Source organism: Oncorhynchus gorbuscha, unplaced genomic scaffold (genome assembly GCF_021184085.1).
Source record: "Oncorhynchus gorbuscha isolate QuinsamMale2020 ecotype Even-year unplaced genomic scaffold, OgorEven_v1.0 Un_scaffold_921, whole genome shotgun sequence".
NCBI classification, from domain to species: Eukaryota; Metazoa; Chordata; class Actinopteri; order Salmoniformes; family Salmonidae; genus Oncorhynchus; species Oncorhynchus gorbuscha.
In genome coordinates, this window is record NW_025745682.1 from 112,501 (window position 1) to 127,500 (window position 15,000).

Genomic DNA, 15,000 nt, shown 5'->3' on the forward strand with positions numbered 1-15,000 from the left:
CGTTCAGAGAGAGGATGGACTCTCAAATTAGAGAACGTTCAGAGAGAGGCTGGACACACACACACACACACACACACACACACACACACACACACACACACACACACACACACACACACACACACACACACACACACACACACACACACACACACACACACACACACACACACACACACACACACACACACACACACACTCTGAACGAGTCCATATCTAGACATAGGAAAATGTCCATGTGTGATATTCAGAGTAATTCCCCACTATTATTATAGATGTCTGACAGATACATCGGGAGTCAGAATGTCAGGATATCAGGTGCGAATCCACAAAACTCCAAATATGCCTTTGACATGGTCTGTAATTCTTTACAACGTCACGCAGATGTCCTTTCCACACAGAACACATCCAAACTATGAAATAATATATTTGGGAATAATGTAGCTTCCAAAAATTGTTGATAAAATCCAAATATGTTTTAGATTTGATAGATTCTTCAAAGTTGCCATCTCTTTGCCTTGATGACAGCTTTTGGCACACTCTTGGCATTCTTTCAAAACAGCATCACCTGGAATGCTTTTCCCAACAGTCTTGAAGGAGTTCCCACATATGCTGAGCACTTGTTGGCTGCTTTTCCTTCACTCAACTCATCCTAAACCATCTCTATTGGGTTGAGGTTGGGGGATTGCAGAGGCCAGGTCATCTGATGCAGCACTCCATCGCTCTCCTTCTTAGTCAAATAGCCCTTACACAGCCTGTAGGTGTGTTGGGTCATTGTCCTGTTGAGAAACAAACGCAAACCACACAGGATGGCGTATTGCTCCAGTTGAAAAACAAATAATAGTCAATCTAAGCCCAAATCAGATGGGATGGCAGCAGAATCGCAGCCATGCTGGTTAAGTGTGCTTTGAATTCTAAATAAATCACAGACAGTGTCACCAGCAAAGCACCCCCACACCATCACACCTACTCCTCCATGCTTCACGGTGGGAACCACACATGCGGAGATCATCCGTTCACCTACTCTGCGTCTCACGAATACACGGCGGTTGGACTACTATACAAATTCAGACTAAAGGACAGATTTCCAACAGTCTAATATCGATTGCTTTTGTTTCTTGGCCCCAGCAAGTCTCTTCATGTTATTGGTGTCCTTTAGTAGTGGTTTCCTTGCAGCAATTCGGCCATGAAGGCCTGATTCATGCAGCCTTTTCTGAACAGTTGATGTTGAGATGTGTCTGTTCCTTGAACTCTGTGAAGCATTTATTTGGGCTGGAATTTCTGAGGCTGGTAACTCTAATAAATGTATCCTCCGCAGCAGAGGTAACTCTGGGTCTTCCGTTCCTGTGGCGGTCCACATGAGAGCCAGTTTCATCATAGCGCTTGATGGTTTTTGCGACTGCACTTGAAGAAACTTTTGAAGAATTTTCCGGATTGACTGACATTTATGTCTTAAAGTAATGTTGGACTGTAGTTTCTCTTTGCTTATTTGAACTGTTCTTGCCATAATATGGACTCTGTCTTTTACCAAATAGGGCTATCTTCTGTATACAACCCCTACCTTGTTACAACACAACAGATTGGCTCAAACACATTAAGAAGGAAATAAATTCCACAAATGAGCTTTTAACAAGGCACACCTGTTAATTGAAATGCATTCCAGGTGACTACCTCATGAAGCTGGTTGAGAGAATGCCAAGAGTGTGCAAAGCTGTCATCAAGGCAAAAGGTGGCTACTTAGTCGAATCTCAAATATAAAACATATTTTGAAATGGTTTAACAGTTTTTGGAAACAACATTATTCCAAATATATTATTTCATAGTTTTGATGTCTTCCTATTATTCTACAATCTATAAAATAGTAAAAATAAAGAAAACCCTTGAATGAGGAGGTGTGTCCAAACTTTTGACTGGTACTGTAGTACAACTACGTTGGGTAGACTGTTTTAATATATTACTGTAGAACTATGTTGTAGACTGTTTAAATATATTACTGTAGAACTATGTTGTAAACAGTTTATCTATATTACTGTAGAACTATGTTGTAGACAGTTTAACTATATTACTGTAGAACTATGTTGTAGACAGTTTATCTATATTACTGTAGAACTATGTTGTAAACAGTTTATCTATATTATTGTAGAACCATTTTGTAGATAGTTGTAATATATTACTGTAGAACTATGTTGTAAACTGTTTTAATACATTACTGTAGAACTATGTTGTATAAAGTTTATCTATATTATTGTAGAACTATGTTGTAGATAGTTTTAATACATTACTGTAGAACTATGTTGTAGACAGTTGTAATATATTACTGTAGAACTATGTTGTAGACAGTTGTAATATATTACTGTAGAACTATGTAGTAGACAGTTGTAATATATTACTGTAGAACTATGTTGTAGACATTTACATTTTACATTTACATTTACATTTAAGTCATTTAGCAGACGCTCTTATCCAGAGCGACTTACAAATTGGTGCATTCACCTTATGACATCCAGTGGAACAGTCACTTTACAATAGTGCATCTAAATCTTAAAGGGGGGGGTGAGAAGGATTATTTTATCCTATCCTAGGTATTCCTTAAAGAGGTGGGGTTTCAGGTGTCTCCGGAAGGTGGTGATTGACTCCGCTGTCCTGGCGTCGTGAGGGAGTTTGTTCCACCATTGGGGGGCCAGAGCAGCGAACAGTTTTGACTGGGCTGAGCGGGAACTGTACTTCCTCAGTGGTAGGGAGGCGAGCAGGCCAGAGGTGGATGAACGCAGTGCCCTTGTTTGGGTGTAGGGCCTGATCAGAGCCTGGAGGTACTGAGGTGCCGTTCCCCTCACAGCTCCGTAGGCAAGCACCATGGTCTTGTAGCGGATGCAAGCTTCAACTGGAAGCCAGTGGAGAGAGCGGAGGAGCGGGGTGACGTGAGAGAACTTGGGAAGGTTGAACACCAGACGGGCTGCGGCGTTCTGGATGAGTTGTAGGGGTTTAATGGCACAGGCAGGGAGCCCAGCCAACAGCGAGTTGCAGTAATCCAGACGGGAGATGACAAGTGCCTGGATTAGGACCTGCGCAGCTTCCTGTGTGAGGCAGGGTCGTACTCTGCGGATGTTGTAGAGCATGAACCTACAGGAACGGGCCACCGCCTTGATGTTAGTTGAGAACGACAGGGTGTTGTCCAGGATCACGCCAAGGTTCTTAGCGCTCTGGGAGGAGGACACAATGGAGTTGTCAACCGTGATGGCGAGATCATGGAACGGGCAGTCCTTCCCCGGGAGGAAGAGCAGCTCCGTCTTGCCGAGGTACAGCTTGAGGTGGTGATCCGTCATCCACACTGGTATGTCTGCCAGACATGCAGAGATGCGATTCGCCACCTGGTCATCAGAAGGGGGAAAGGAGAAGATTAATTGTGTGTCATCTGCATAGCAATGATAGGAGAGACCATGTGAGGTTATGACAGAGCCAAGTGACTTGGTGTATAGCGAGAATAGGAGAGGGCCTAGAACAGAGCCCTGGGGACACCAGTGGTGAGAGCGCGTGGTGAGGAGACAGATTCTCGCCACGTCACCTGGTAGGAGCGACCTGTCAGGTAGGACGCAATCCAAGCGTGGGCCGCGCCGGAGATGCCCAACTCGGAGAGGGTGGAGAGGAGGATCTGATGGTTCACAGTATCAAAGGCAGCCGATAGGTCTAGAAGGATGAGAGCAGAGGAGAGAGAGTTAGCTTTAGCGGTGCGGAGCGCCTCCGTGATACAGAGAAGAGCAGTCTCAGTTGAATGACTAGTCTTGAAACCTGACTGATTTGGATCAAGAAGGTCATTCAGAGAGAGATAGCGGGAGAGCTGGCCAAGGACGGCACGTTCAAGAGTTTTGGAGAGAAAAGAAAGAAGGGATACTGGTCTGTAGTTGTTGACATCGGAGGGATCGAGTGTAGGTTTTTTCAGAAGGGGTGCAACTCTCGCTCTCTTGAAGACGGAAGGGACGTAGCCAGCGGTCAGGGATGAGTTGATGAGCGAGGTGAGGTAAGGGAGAAGGTCTCCGGAAATGGTCTGGAGAAGAGAGGAGGTGATAGGGTCAAGCGGGCAGGTTGTTGGGCGGCCGGCCGTCACAAGACGCGAGATTTCATCTGGAGAGAGAGGGAGAAAGAGGTCAGAGCACAGGGTAGGGCAGTGTGAGCAGAACCAGCGGTGTCGTTTGACTTAGCAAACGAGGATCGGATGTCGTCGACCTTCTTTTCAAAATGGTTGACGAAGTCATCTGCAGAGAGGGAGGAGGGGGGGAGGAGGATTCAGGAGGGAGGAGAAGGTGGCAAAGAGCTTTCTAGGGTTAGAGGCAGAAGCTTGGAATTTAGAGTTGTAGAAAGTGGCTTTAGCAGCAGAGACAGAAGAGGAAAATGTAGAGAGGAGGGAGCGAAAGGATGCCAGGTCCGCAGGGAGGCGAGTTTTCCTCCATTTCCGCTCGGCTGCCCGGAGGCCTGTTCTGTGAGCTCGCAATGAGTCGTCGAGCCACGGAGCGGGAGGGGAGGACCGAGCCGGCCTGGAGGATAGGGGGCATAGAGAGTCAAATGATGCAGAAAGGGAGGAGAGGAGGGTTGAGGAGGCAGAATCAGGAGATAGGTTGGAGAAGGTTTGAGCAGAGGGAAGAGATGATAGGATGGAAGAGGAGAGAGTAGCGGGGGAGAGAGAGCGAAGGTTGGGACGGCGCGATACCATCCGAGTAGGGGCAGTGTGGGAAGTGTTGGATGAGAGCGAGAGGGAAAAGGATACAAGGTAGTGGTCGGAGACTTGGAGGGGAGTTGCAATGAGGTTAGTGGAAGAACAGAATCTAGTAAAGATGAGGTCGAGCGTATTGCCTGCCTTGTGAGTAGGGGGGGAAGGTGAGAGGGTGAGGTCAAAAGAGGAGAGGAGTGGAAAGAAGGAGGCAGAGAGGAATGAGTCAAAGGTAGACGTGGGGAGGTTAAAGTCGCCCAGAACTGTGAGAGGTGAGCCGTCCTCAGGAAAGGAGCTTATCAAGGCATCAAGCTCATTGATGAACTCTCCGATGGAACCTGGAGGGCGATAGATGATAAGGATGTTAAGCTTGAAAGGGCTGGTAACTGTGACAGCATGGAATTCAAAGGAGGCGATAGACAGATGGGTAAGGGGAGAAAGAGAGAATGACCACTTGGGAGAGATGAGGATCCCAGTGCCACCACCCCGCTGACCAGAAGCTCTCGGGGTGTGCGTGAACACGTGGGCGGACGAAGAGAGAGCAGTAGGAGTGGCAGTGTTATCTGTGGTGATCCATGTTTCCGTCAGTGCCAAGAAGTCGAGGGACTGGAGGGAGGCATAGGCTGAGATGAACTCTGCCTTGTTGGCCGCAGATCGGCAGTTCCAGAGGCTACCGGAGACCTGGAACTCCACGTGGGTCGTGCGCGCTGGGACCACCAGATTAGGGTGGCCGCGGCCACGCGGTGTGGAGCGTTTGTATGGTCTGTGCAGAGAGGAGAGAACAGGGATAGACAGACACATAGTTGACAGGCTACAGAAGAGGCTACGCTAATGCAAAGGAGATTGGAATGACAAGTGGACTACACGTCTCGAATGTTCAGAAAGTTAAGCTACGTAGCAAGAATCTTATTGACTAAAATGATTAAAATGATACAGTACTGCTGAAGTAGGCTAGCTGGCAGTGGCTGCGTTGTTGACACTACACTAATCAAGTCGTTCCGTTGAGTGTAATAGTTTCTACAGTGCTGCTATTCGGGGGCTAGCTGGCTAGCTAGCAGTGTTGATTACGTTACGTTGCGTTAAAAGAACGACAATAGACAGTTGTAATATATTACTGTAGAACTATGTTGTAGACAGTTGTAATATATTACTGTAGAACTATGTTGTAGACAGTTTTAATACATTACTCTACAGTTAAACTGCAACTACAATATGTTAAATTCTGTACAGTGAATTTAATAGTGATTGGTGTCGAAGTAGATGTGTTGAGGGCAGACCTCTCTCTGTGTGTGTGTGTGTGTGTGTGTGTGTGTGTGTGTGTGCGTGCGTGCGTGCGTGCGTGTGTGTGTGTGTCCTCCAGGCGTGTGTATCTTTAGAGAGAAATCAATGCAGTGTTTGTTTTTCCCAGAGAGCAGTTTGGCCTCTGACACTGCCTCCCCCTCACACACACATTCAACTCCTCTTCCTCTTTCTCCCCTTCCTTCCTTCCTTCCTTCCGTCCTTCCTTCCTTCCTTCCATCCTTTCTCTCTCTCTCTCTCTCTCTCTCTCTCTCTCTCTCTCTCTCTCTCTCTCCTCTCTCTCTCTCTCTCTCTCTCTCTCTCTGTCCTCTCTTTCTTTCTCTCTCTCTCTCTATCTTTCTCTTCTCTCTCTCTCTCTCTATCTTTCTCTCTCTGTCTCTCTCTCTATCTTTCTCTCTCTCTCTCTCTCTCTCTATCTTTCTCTCTCTGTCTCTCTCTTCTTTCTCTCTCTCTCTCTCTCTCTCTATCTTTCTCTCTCTCTCTCTATCTTTCTCTCTCTCTCTCTCTCTCTCTATCTTTCTCTCTCTGTCTCTCTCTCTCTCTATCTTTCTCTCTCTCTCTCTCTCTATCTTTCTCTCTCTGTCTCTCTCTTTCTCTCTCTCTCTCTCTCTCTCTCTCTCTCTCTCTCTCTCTCTCTCTCTCTCTCTCTCTCTCTCTCTCTCTCTCTCTCTCTCTCTCTCTCTCTCTCTCTCTCTCTCTCTCTCTCTCTACCTCTCGCTGTCTCTCTCTCTCTCTCATTCAATTCAATTCAATTCAAGTGCTTTATTGGCATGGGAAACATGTGTTAACATTGCCAAAGCAAGTGAGGTAGACAACATACAAAGTGAATATATAAAGTGAAAAACAACAAAAATTAACAGTAAACATTACACATACAGAAGTTTAAAAACAGTAAAGACATTACAAATGTCATATTATATATATACAATGTACAAATAGTTAAAGGACACAAGATAAAATGAATAAGCATAAATATGGGTAGTATTTACAATGGTGTTTGTTCTTCACTGGTTGCCTTTTCTCGTGGCAACAGGTCACAAATCTTGCTGCTGTGATGGAACACTGTGGAATTTCACCCAAAAGATATGGGAGTTTTTCAAAATTGGATTTGTTTTCGAATTCTTTATGGATCTGTGTGATCTGGGGGAAATATGTCTCTCTCTCTCTCTCTCTCTCTCTCTCTCTCTCTCTCTCTCTCTCTCTCTCTCTCTCTCTCTCTCTCTCTCTCTCTCTGTCTTCTCTCTCTCTCTCTCTCTCTCTCTCTCTCTCTCTCTCTCTCTCTCTCTCTCTCTCTCTCTCTCTCTCTCTCTGTCTCTCTCTCTCTCTCTCTCTCTCTCTCTCTCTCTCTCTCTCTCTGTCCTCTCTGTCCCAAACCACTCCCTGAGGACTCTGATCCACTCCTTGAGGACACCCACCCATTCCCTTATAGTTGTTTCCCAAACCACTCCTTGAGGACTCCGATCCATTCCCCTTATAGTTGTTACCCAAACCACTCCTTGAGGACTCCCATCCATTCCCCTTATAGTTGTTTCCCAAACCACTCCTTGAGGACTCCCACCCATTCCCCTTATAGTTGTTACCCAAACCACTCCTTGAGGACACCCACCCATTCCCCTTATAGTTGTTACCCAAACCACTCCTTGAGGACTCCGATCCATTCCCTTACAGTTGTTTCCCAAACCACTCCTTGAGGACTCCCATCCATTCCCCTTACAGTTGTTACCCAAACCACTCCTTGAGGACTCCGATCCATTCCCTTATAGTTGTTACCCAAACCACTCCTTGAGGACTCCAATCCATTCCCCTTACAGTTGTTTCCCAAACCACTCCTTGAGGACTCCGATCCATTCCCCTTATAGTTGTTTCCCAAACCACTCCTTGAGGACTCCGATCCATTCCCCTTACAGTTGTTTCCCAAACCACTCCTTGAGGACTCCCATCCATTCCCCTTATAGTTGTTACCCAAACCACTCCTTGAGGACTCCCATCCATTCCCCTTATAGTTGTTACCCAAACCACTCCTTGAGGACTCCCATCCATTCCCCTTACAGTTGTTTCCCAACTCCATCCATCCCCTTGAGGACCCAAACCACTCCGTTCCATTCCCCTTATAGTTGTTACCCAAACCACTCCTTGAGGACTCCCATCCATTCCCCTTATAGTTGTTACCCAAGCCACTCCTTGAGGACTCCCATCCATTCCCCTTATAGTTGTTACCCAAACCACTCCTTGAGGACTCCCATCCCATTCCCCTATTGGATGTATTCCAGAACTAACACACCTGATTCAGTTTGTCTCCTCTTCATCAAAACCCTTCATTAGTTGAATCAGTCGATTGTAGAATATCTCCATGATGTGGCATGGCTGGGGGAAACTGGAAGAATGGCTTGGAACACTCTACTAGTTGGGTTGATGATGATGATGATGATGATAGTGATGATGATGATGGTGATGATGATGATAGTGATGATGATGATGATAGTGATGATGATGATGATGGTGTTGGTGGTGATGATGATGATGATAGTGATGATAGTGATGATGATGATGATGATGATAGTGATGATGATGATGATGATAGTGATGATGATGATAGTGATGATGATGATGGTGATGATGATGATGATGATGATGATAGTGATGATGATGATGATGATGATGATAGTGATGAGGATGATGATGGCTTGGAACACTCTACTAGTTGGGTTGATGATGATGATGATGATGATAGTGATGATGATGATGGTGATGATGATGATAGTGATGATGATGATGATAGTGATGATGATGATGATGGTGTTGGTGGTGATGATGATGATGATAGTGATGATAGTGATGATGATGATGATGATGATAGATGATGATGATGATGATGATGATAGTGATGATGATGATGATGATGATGATGATGATGATGAGTGATGATGATGATGATGATGATGATGATGATGATGATGATGATGATGATGATGATGATGATGATGATAATGATGATGATGATGATGATAGTGATGATGATGATGATGATGATGATGATGATGATGATGATGATGATGCTAGTGGTGTTGGTGATGATGATGATAGTGATGATGATGATGATGATGATGATGATGATGATGATGATGATGATGATGATGATAGTGGTGATGATGATGATGATGATGATGATGATGATGATGATGATGATGATGATGATGATGATGATGATGATGGTGATGATGATGATGATAATGATGATAGTGATGATGATGATGATGATGATGGTGATGATGATGATAGTGATGATGATGATAATGATGATAGTGATGAGGATGATAGTGATGAGGATGATAGTGATGATGATGATGATGATGATGATGATGATGATGATGATGATGATGATGATGATGATGATAGTGATGATGATGATAGTGATGATGATGATGATAGTGATGATGATGATGATGATGATGATGATGATGATGATGATGATGATGATGATGATGATGATGATGATGATGATGATGATGATGAATTTATGTGTTACAGGAACATGATGCAGGTGACCTACGAAGAGCGGGACCTGTCCTTCACGGTAGATGGATACCAAGCCAACCCCAAACTGTCCGTCATTGTTCTTCATCCAAATAGAACATGGGAGAAGGTAACAAGTGATGATGATGATGATGATGATGATAGTGATGATGATAGTGATGATGATAGTGATGATGATGATGATGATGATTTGTTGTTGTTGCTCTCTCTCTCTCTCTCTCTCTCTCTCTCTCTCTCTCTCTCTCTCTCTCTCTCTCTCTCTCTCTCTCTCTCTCTCTCTCTCTCTCTCTCTCTCTCTCTCTCTAGATGGGTCGTTGGGAGAATGGGACCCTGTCTCTGATGTTCCCGGTATGGCCCAGGTACAACTATTTTAAAATCAATTTACATTGTTAATATGACATAGTTACATGTAATATAAAGGACACTAGTCTATCCCTAACCCCTAGACAGGACACTAGGCTAACCCTAACCCCCTGGAGAGGACACTAGTCTAACCCTAACCCCTGGACAGGACACTAGTCTAACCCTAACCCCCTGCACAGGACACTAGTCTAACCCTAACCTCCTGGACAGGACACTAGTCTAACCCTAACCCCCTGCACAGGACACTAGTCTAACCCTAACCTCCTGGACAGGACACTAGTCTAACCCTAAGCCCCTAGACAGGACACTAGTCTAACCCTAACCCCCTGGACAGGACACTAGTCTAACCCTAACCCCCTGGACAGGACACTAGTCTACCTTAAGCCCTGGACAGGACACTAGTCTATCTCTAACCCCCTGGTTTTCTGTGTAAGCAGGCGTAACTCGTTATAAAGCATTATAATGTGTGTGTGAGCAGGTATATCTTGTTATAATGCATTATAATGTGTGTGTTAGCAGGTATATCTTGTTATAAGGCATTATAATGTGTGTGTGAGCAGGTATATCTTGTTATAAGGCATTATAATGTCTGTGTGGGCAGGTATATCTTGTTATAAGGCATTATAATGTGTGTGAGCAGGTATATCTTGTTAGAATTAATTATAATGTGTGTTTGTAAGCAGGTATATCTTGTTATAAGGCATTATAATGTCTGTCTGAGCAGGTATAACTCGTGGGGAGACGAGGAGGCCGATGAGAACCACCTGTCTATCGTGACTCTGGAGGAGAAGCCCTTCGTCGTCGTTGACAACGTAGACATCCTGACTGGGACCTGCATGAGGAACTCTGTTCCCTGTAGGAAACATGTTAAAGAGTAGGTCTATCTATCTATCTATCTATCTATCTATCTATCTATCTATCTATCTATCTATCTATCTATCTATCTATCTATCTATCTATCTTTTGTTTTTAGAAATTAGATGAAAAATACAGAAAACTTGAGCGTGCATAACTATTCACCCACCCAAAGTCAATACTTTGTAGGGCCAACTTTTGCCGTAATTACAGCTGCAAGTCTCTTGGGGTCTCTATAAGCTTGGCACATCTAGCCACTGGGATTTTTTCGATCGAACCCCAGGGGTTCGGTGAGTCAGTCTCAGGGGTTCGACACATCCGACTAATATGATTCGTGATGACACGCTCCGCTTGGCCATCATTGGCTGCAGGTGATCACGCTACAACACTTGGCCTATCTGTGCTGCAGGGAATTTGGTGCGCTCAGTAGTCGACTTGTCACTGTCGTGATGGTACGTCTTATGATTTCTTTCTTAATATTTTAATCCCTTCATGTCGAGCAAAAAAAGAAAGTGGTCGGAAGAATATGTACAATATCGATTCACATGTATAACGGAACGTGATGGGAGTCAGTGTCCTAACTGCATGATTTGCAATGCCAAGTTGAGCAGAGAACACTTCCTTAAGCTGCATGGAGATGGAAAATACAAGAACACAACGCTCGCTGAATTCAAGGTGAAGAGAGCCAGATTCGTTGAAAAGGCTACTCTGCCTGTTCTCGGCTTTGTACCCATCAACAAACCGATCCTCACAGCATCGTACGAAGTTGCTTAACTGATCGCAAAGCAGGAAAACCACACACCATTGGTGAAACACTCATAAAACCAGCTGTGTTGAAGATGGCGCATATCATGCTGGTTAAAGAGGCTGAAGTTAAGTTATCCCAAATTCTTCTTTCAAATGACACCATCAGCGACAGAATAGAGGACATGAGCAAAGACATCTTGGCTCAAGTAGTTGCAGATCTGATTTCAAGCCCGGCAAAATTCAGCCTTCAACTCGACGAGACCACAGACGTTTCCAATCTAAGCCAGCTTGCTGTATTCATGCGCTATGTGAAAGACGACGTGATAAAGGAAGATTTTTTTATTTTGTAAGCCTCTTACAACAACAACTAAGGCAGCCGATGTGAAGAAACTTGTGGATGACTTCTTCAAAGACAACAATCTTTCGTGGGATATGGTTTCTGCAGTTTGTTCGGACGGAGCTCCAGTCATGCTGGGAAGAAAGTCTGGTTTTGGTGCGCTAGTGAAAGCCGATGCACCACACATCATTGTTACGCATTCTATTCTGCACAGTCATGCGTTGGCAACAAAAACCTTGCCTCCAAAACTGGCAGAAGTATTACATTTACATTACATTACATTTAAGTCATTTAGCAGACGCTCTTATCCAGAGCGACTTACAAATTGGTGCATTCACCTTATGACATCCAGTGGGACAGTCACTTAACAATAGTGCATCTAAAACTTAGGGGGGGGTGGGGTGAGAGGGATTACTTAACCTATCCTAGGTATTCCTTAAAGAGGTGGGGTTTCAGGTGTCTCCGGAAGGTGGTGATTGACTCCGCTGTCCTGGCGTCGTGAGGGAGTTTGTTCCACCATTGGGGGCCAGGGCAGCGAACAGTTTTGACTGGGCTGAGCGGGAGCTGTACTTCCTCAGTGGTAGGGAGGCGAGCAGGCCAGAGGTGGATGAACGCAGTGCCCTTGTTTGGGTGTAGGGCCTGATCAGAGCCTGGAGGTACTGAGGTGCCGTTCCCCTCACAGCTCCGTAGGCAAGCACCATGGTCTTGTAGCGGATGCGAGCTTCAACTGGAAGCCAGTGGAGAGAACGGAGGAGGGGGTGACGTGAGAGAACTTGGGAAGGTTGAACACCAGACGGGCTGCGGCGTTCTGGATGAGTTGAAGGGGTTTAATGGCACAGGCAGGGAGCCCAGCCAACAGCGAGTTGCAGTAATCCAGACGGGAGATGACAAGTGCCTGGATTAGGACCTGCGCCGCTTCCTGTGTGAGGCAGGGTCGTACTCTGCGGATGTTGTAGAGCATGAACCTACAGGAACGGGCCACCGCCTTGATGTTAGTTGAGAACGACAGGGTGTTGTCCAGGATCACGCCAAGGTTCTTGGCGCTCTGGGAGGAGGACACAATGGAGTTGTCGACCAATTAAAAATTGTAGTGGAATGCGTGAACTATGTGCCAACTAGTGCTCTGAGGCTCCGCATCTTCAGTGAGCTGTGTAAAGAAATGGGCTCTCGAGGTACTTCTGTACCATTCTAAAGTTCGGTGGTTATCCCGGGGACAGGTGCTGAATCATGTTTTTGCCGTGCGTGTGGAATTAGTCCTGTTTTTGCAAGAGCACCAACATTGTCATGCTTATTGCTTCAAAAATTCTGAGTTCATTCTCATTTTAGCGTACATGGCCGATATCTTCGCAGCTCTCAATCATCTCAATCCAAAGATGTAGGGCGGTGGAGTCAATATCATCGAAGCGGCTTTTCAAAAAGGCTTTTCAAAAAAAAGCTACCGTTATGGAAACGACGAACAGAGAACAATAACTTCGCAAACTTTCCCCTGCTGGACGACTGTGTAAGTAAGATCGAAGATGTATCTGGAATCGGAGACATTTCTGTACCCGCGGAACTGAAGCAAGCAATTGCCACGCACTTAGATGAGCTTGCAAGAGAGTCATATCCTTCCCTACAAGAGAGTCATATCCAGCATGGGTGAGACAGCCGTTCACGTTTAGTGTTGAGACAACAGATGTCAATGATGAATACCTCAATGAAATCATTGAAATTCAGCAGTGCCAGGTTCAACAGCAACTCTTCAGAACAACAACGCTTTCAACGTTTTGGTGTCAACAAATGGTAACGTACCCTGTTATTGCTAAGAAGCTCTGGAGATTTTCATACCGTTTGTTACAACATATCTTTGCGAGCAATCCTTTTTGAGGATGCTGGACATAAAAACGAAGAAAAGGAACAGACATTGTTGCGAAAATGACATGAGAGTGGCACTTGCCAAATTGAAGCCACGCATTTCTGAACTGGTCTCTGAAAGGCAACAGCAGAAGTCACACCGATTTGCAGTAAATATTCATTATTATGTTTTTGTGTGAAAAACATGTTTTGATGATTTGGTTCTTTGAACACAGTGATGTTGATGCATGGTTCATTTTGTGCACCAGCCAAATATTTACCTATGTTTTGAATTTGAAAAAAATAATTTTATTTTTCCAATTAAGAAGGGTTCGGTGAATGTGCATATGAAACTGGTGGGGTTCAGTACCTCCAACAAGGTTAAGAACCACTGCTTTAGCAGTATGCTTAGGGTCATTGTCCTGCTGGAAGGTGAACCTCCGTCCCAGTCTCAAATCTCAGGAAGACTGAAACAGGTTTCCCTCAAGGATTTCCCAGTATTTAGCGCCATCCACCATTCCTTCAATTCTGGCCAGTTTTCCAGTCCCTGCCGATGAAAAACATCTCAACAGCACGATGCTGCCACCACCATGCTTCACTGTGGGGATGATGTTCTTGGGGTGATGAGAGGTGTTGGGTTTGCGCCAGACATAGTGTTTTCCTTGATGGTCAAAAAGCTACATTTTAGTCTCATCTGACCAGAGTACCTTTCCTAATGTTTGGGGAGTCTCCCACATGCCTTTAGGAAAACACCAAACGTATTTGCTTATTTTTTTCTTGAAGCAATGGCTTTTTTCCTGGTAACTCTTCCATAAAGCCCAGCTCTGTGGAGTATACAGCTTAAAGTGGTCCTATGGACAGATATTCCAATCTCAGCTGTGGCGCTTTGCAGCTCCTTCAGGGTTATATTTGGTATTTTTGTTGCCTCTCTGATTAATGCCCTCCTTGCCTGGTCCGTGAGTTTTGGTGGGCAGCCCTCTCTTGGCAGGTTTGTTGTGGTACCATTTTCTTTCCATTTTTTAATAATGAATTTAATGGTGCTCCGTGGGATGTTAAAAATGTCAGATATTTTTTTATAACCCAACCCTGACCTGTTTGGAGAGCTCTTTGTTCTTCATGGTGCCCCTTGCTTTAGTGGTGTTGCAGACTCTGGGGCCTTTCAGAACAGGTGTATATATACTGAGATCATGTGACACTTAGATTGCACACAGGTGGACTTAATTTAACCAATTATGTGACTTCTGAAGGTAATTGGTTGCACCATATCTTATTTAGGGGCTTCATATCTATCTATCTATCTATCTATCTATCTATCTATCTATCTATCTAT

General features: G+C 44.9%; 1 pseudogene; it reads left to right on the top strand.

The window, feature by feature from the left end:
* The window catches only part of LOC124019434, a 176,176-nt pseudogene that overhangs the window by 96,810 nt on the left and 64,366 nt on the right, over positions 1–15,000 (top strand).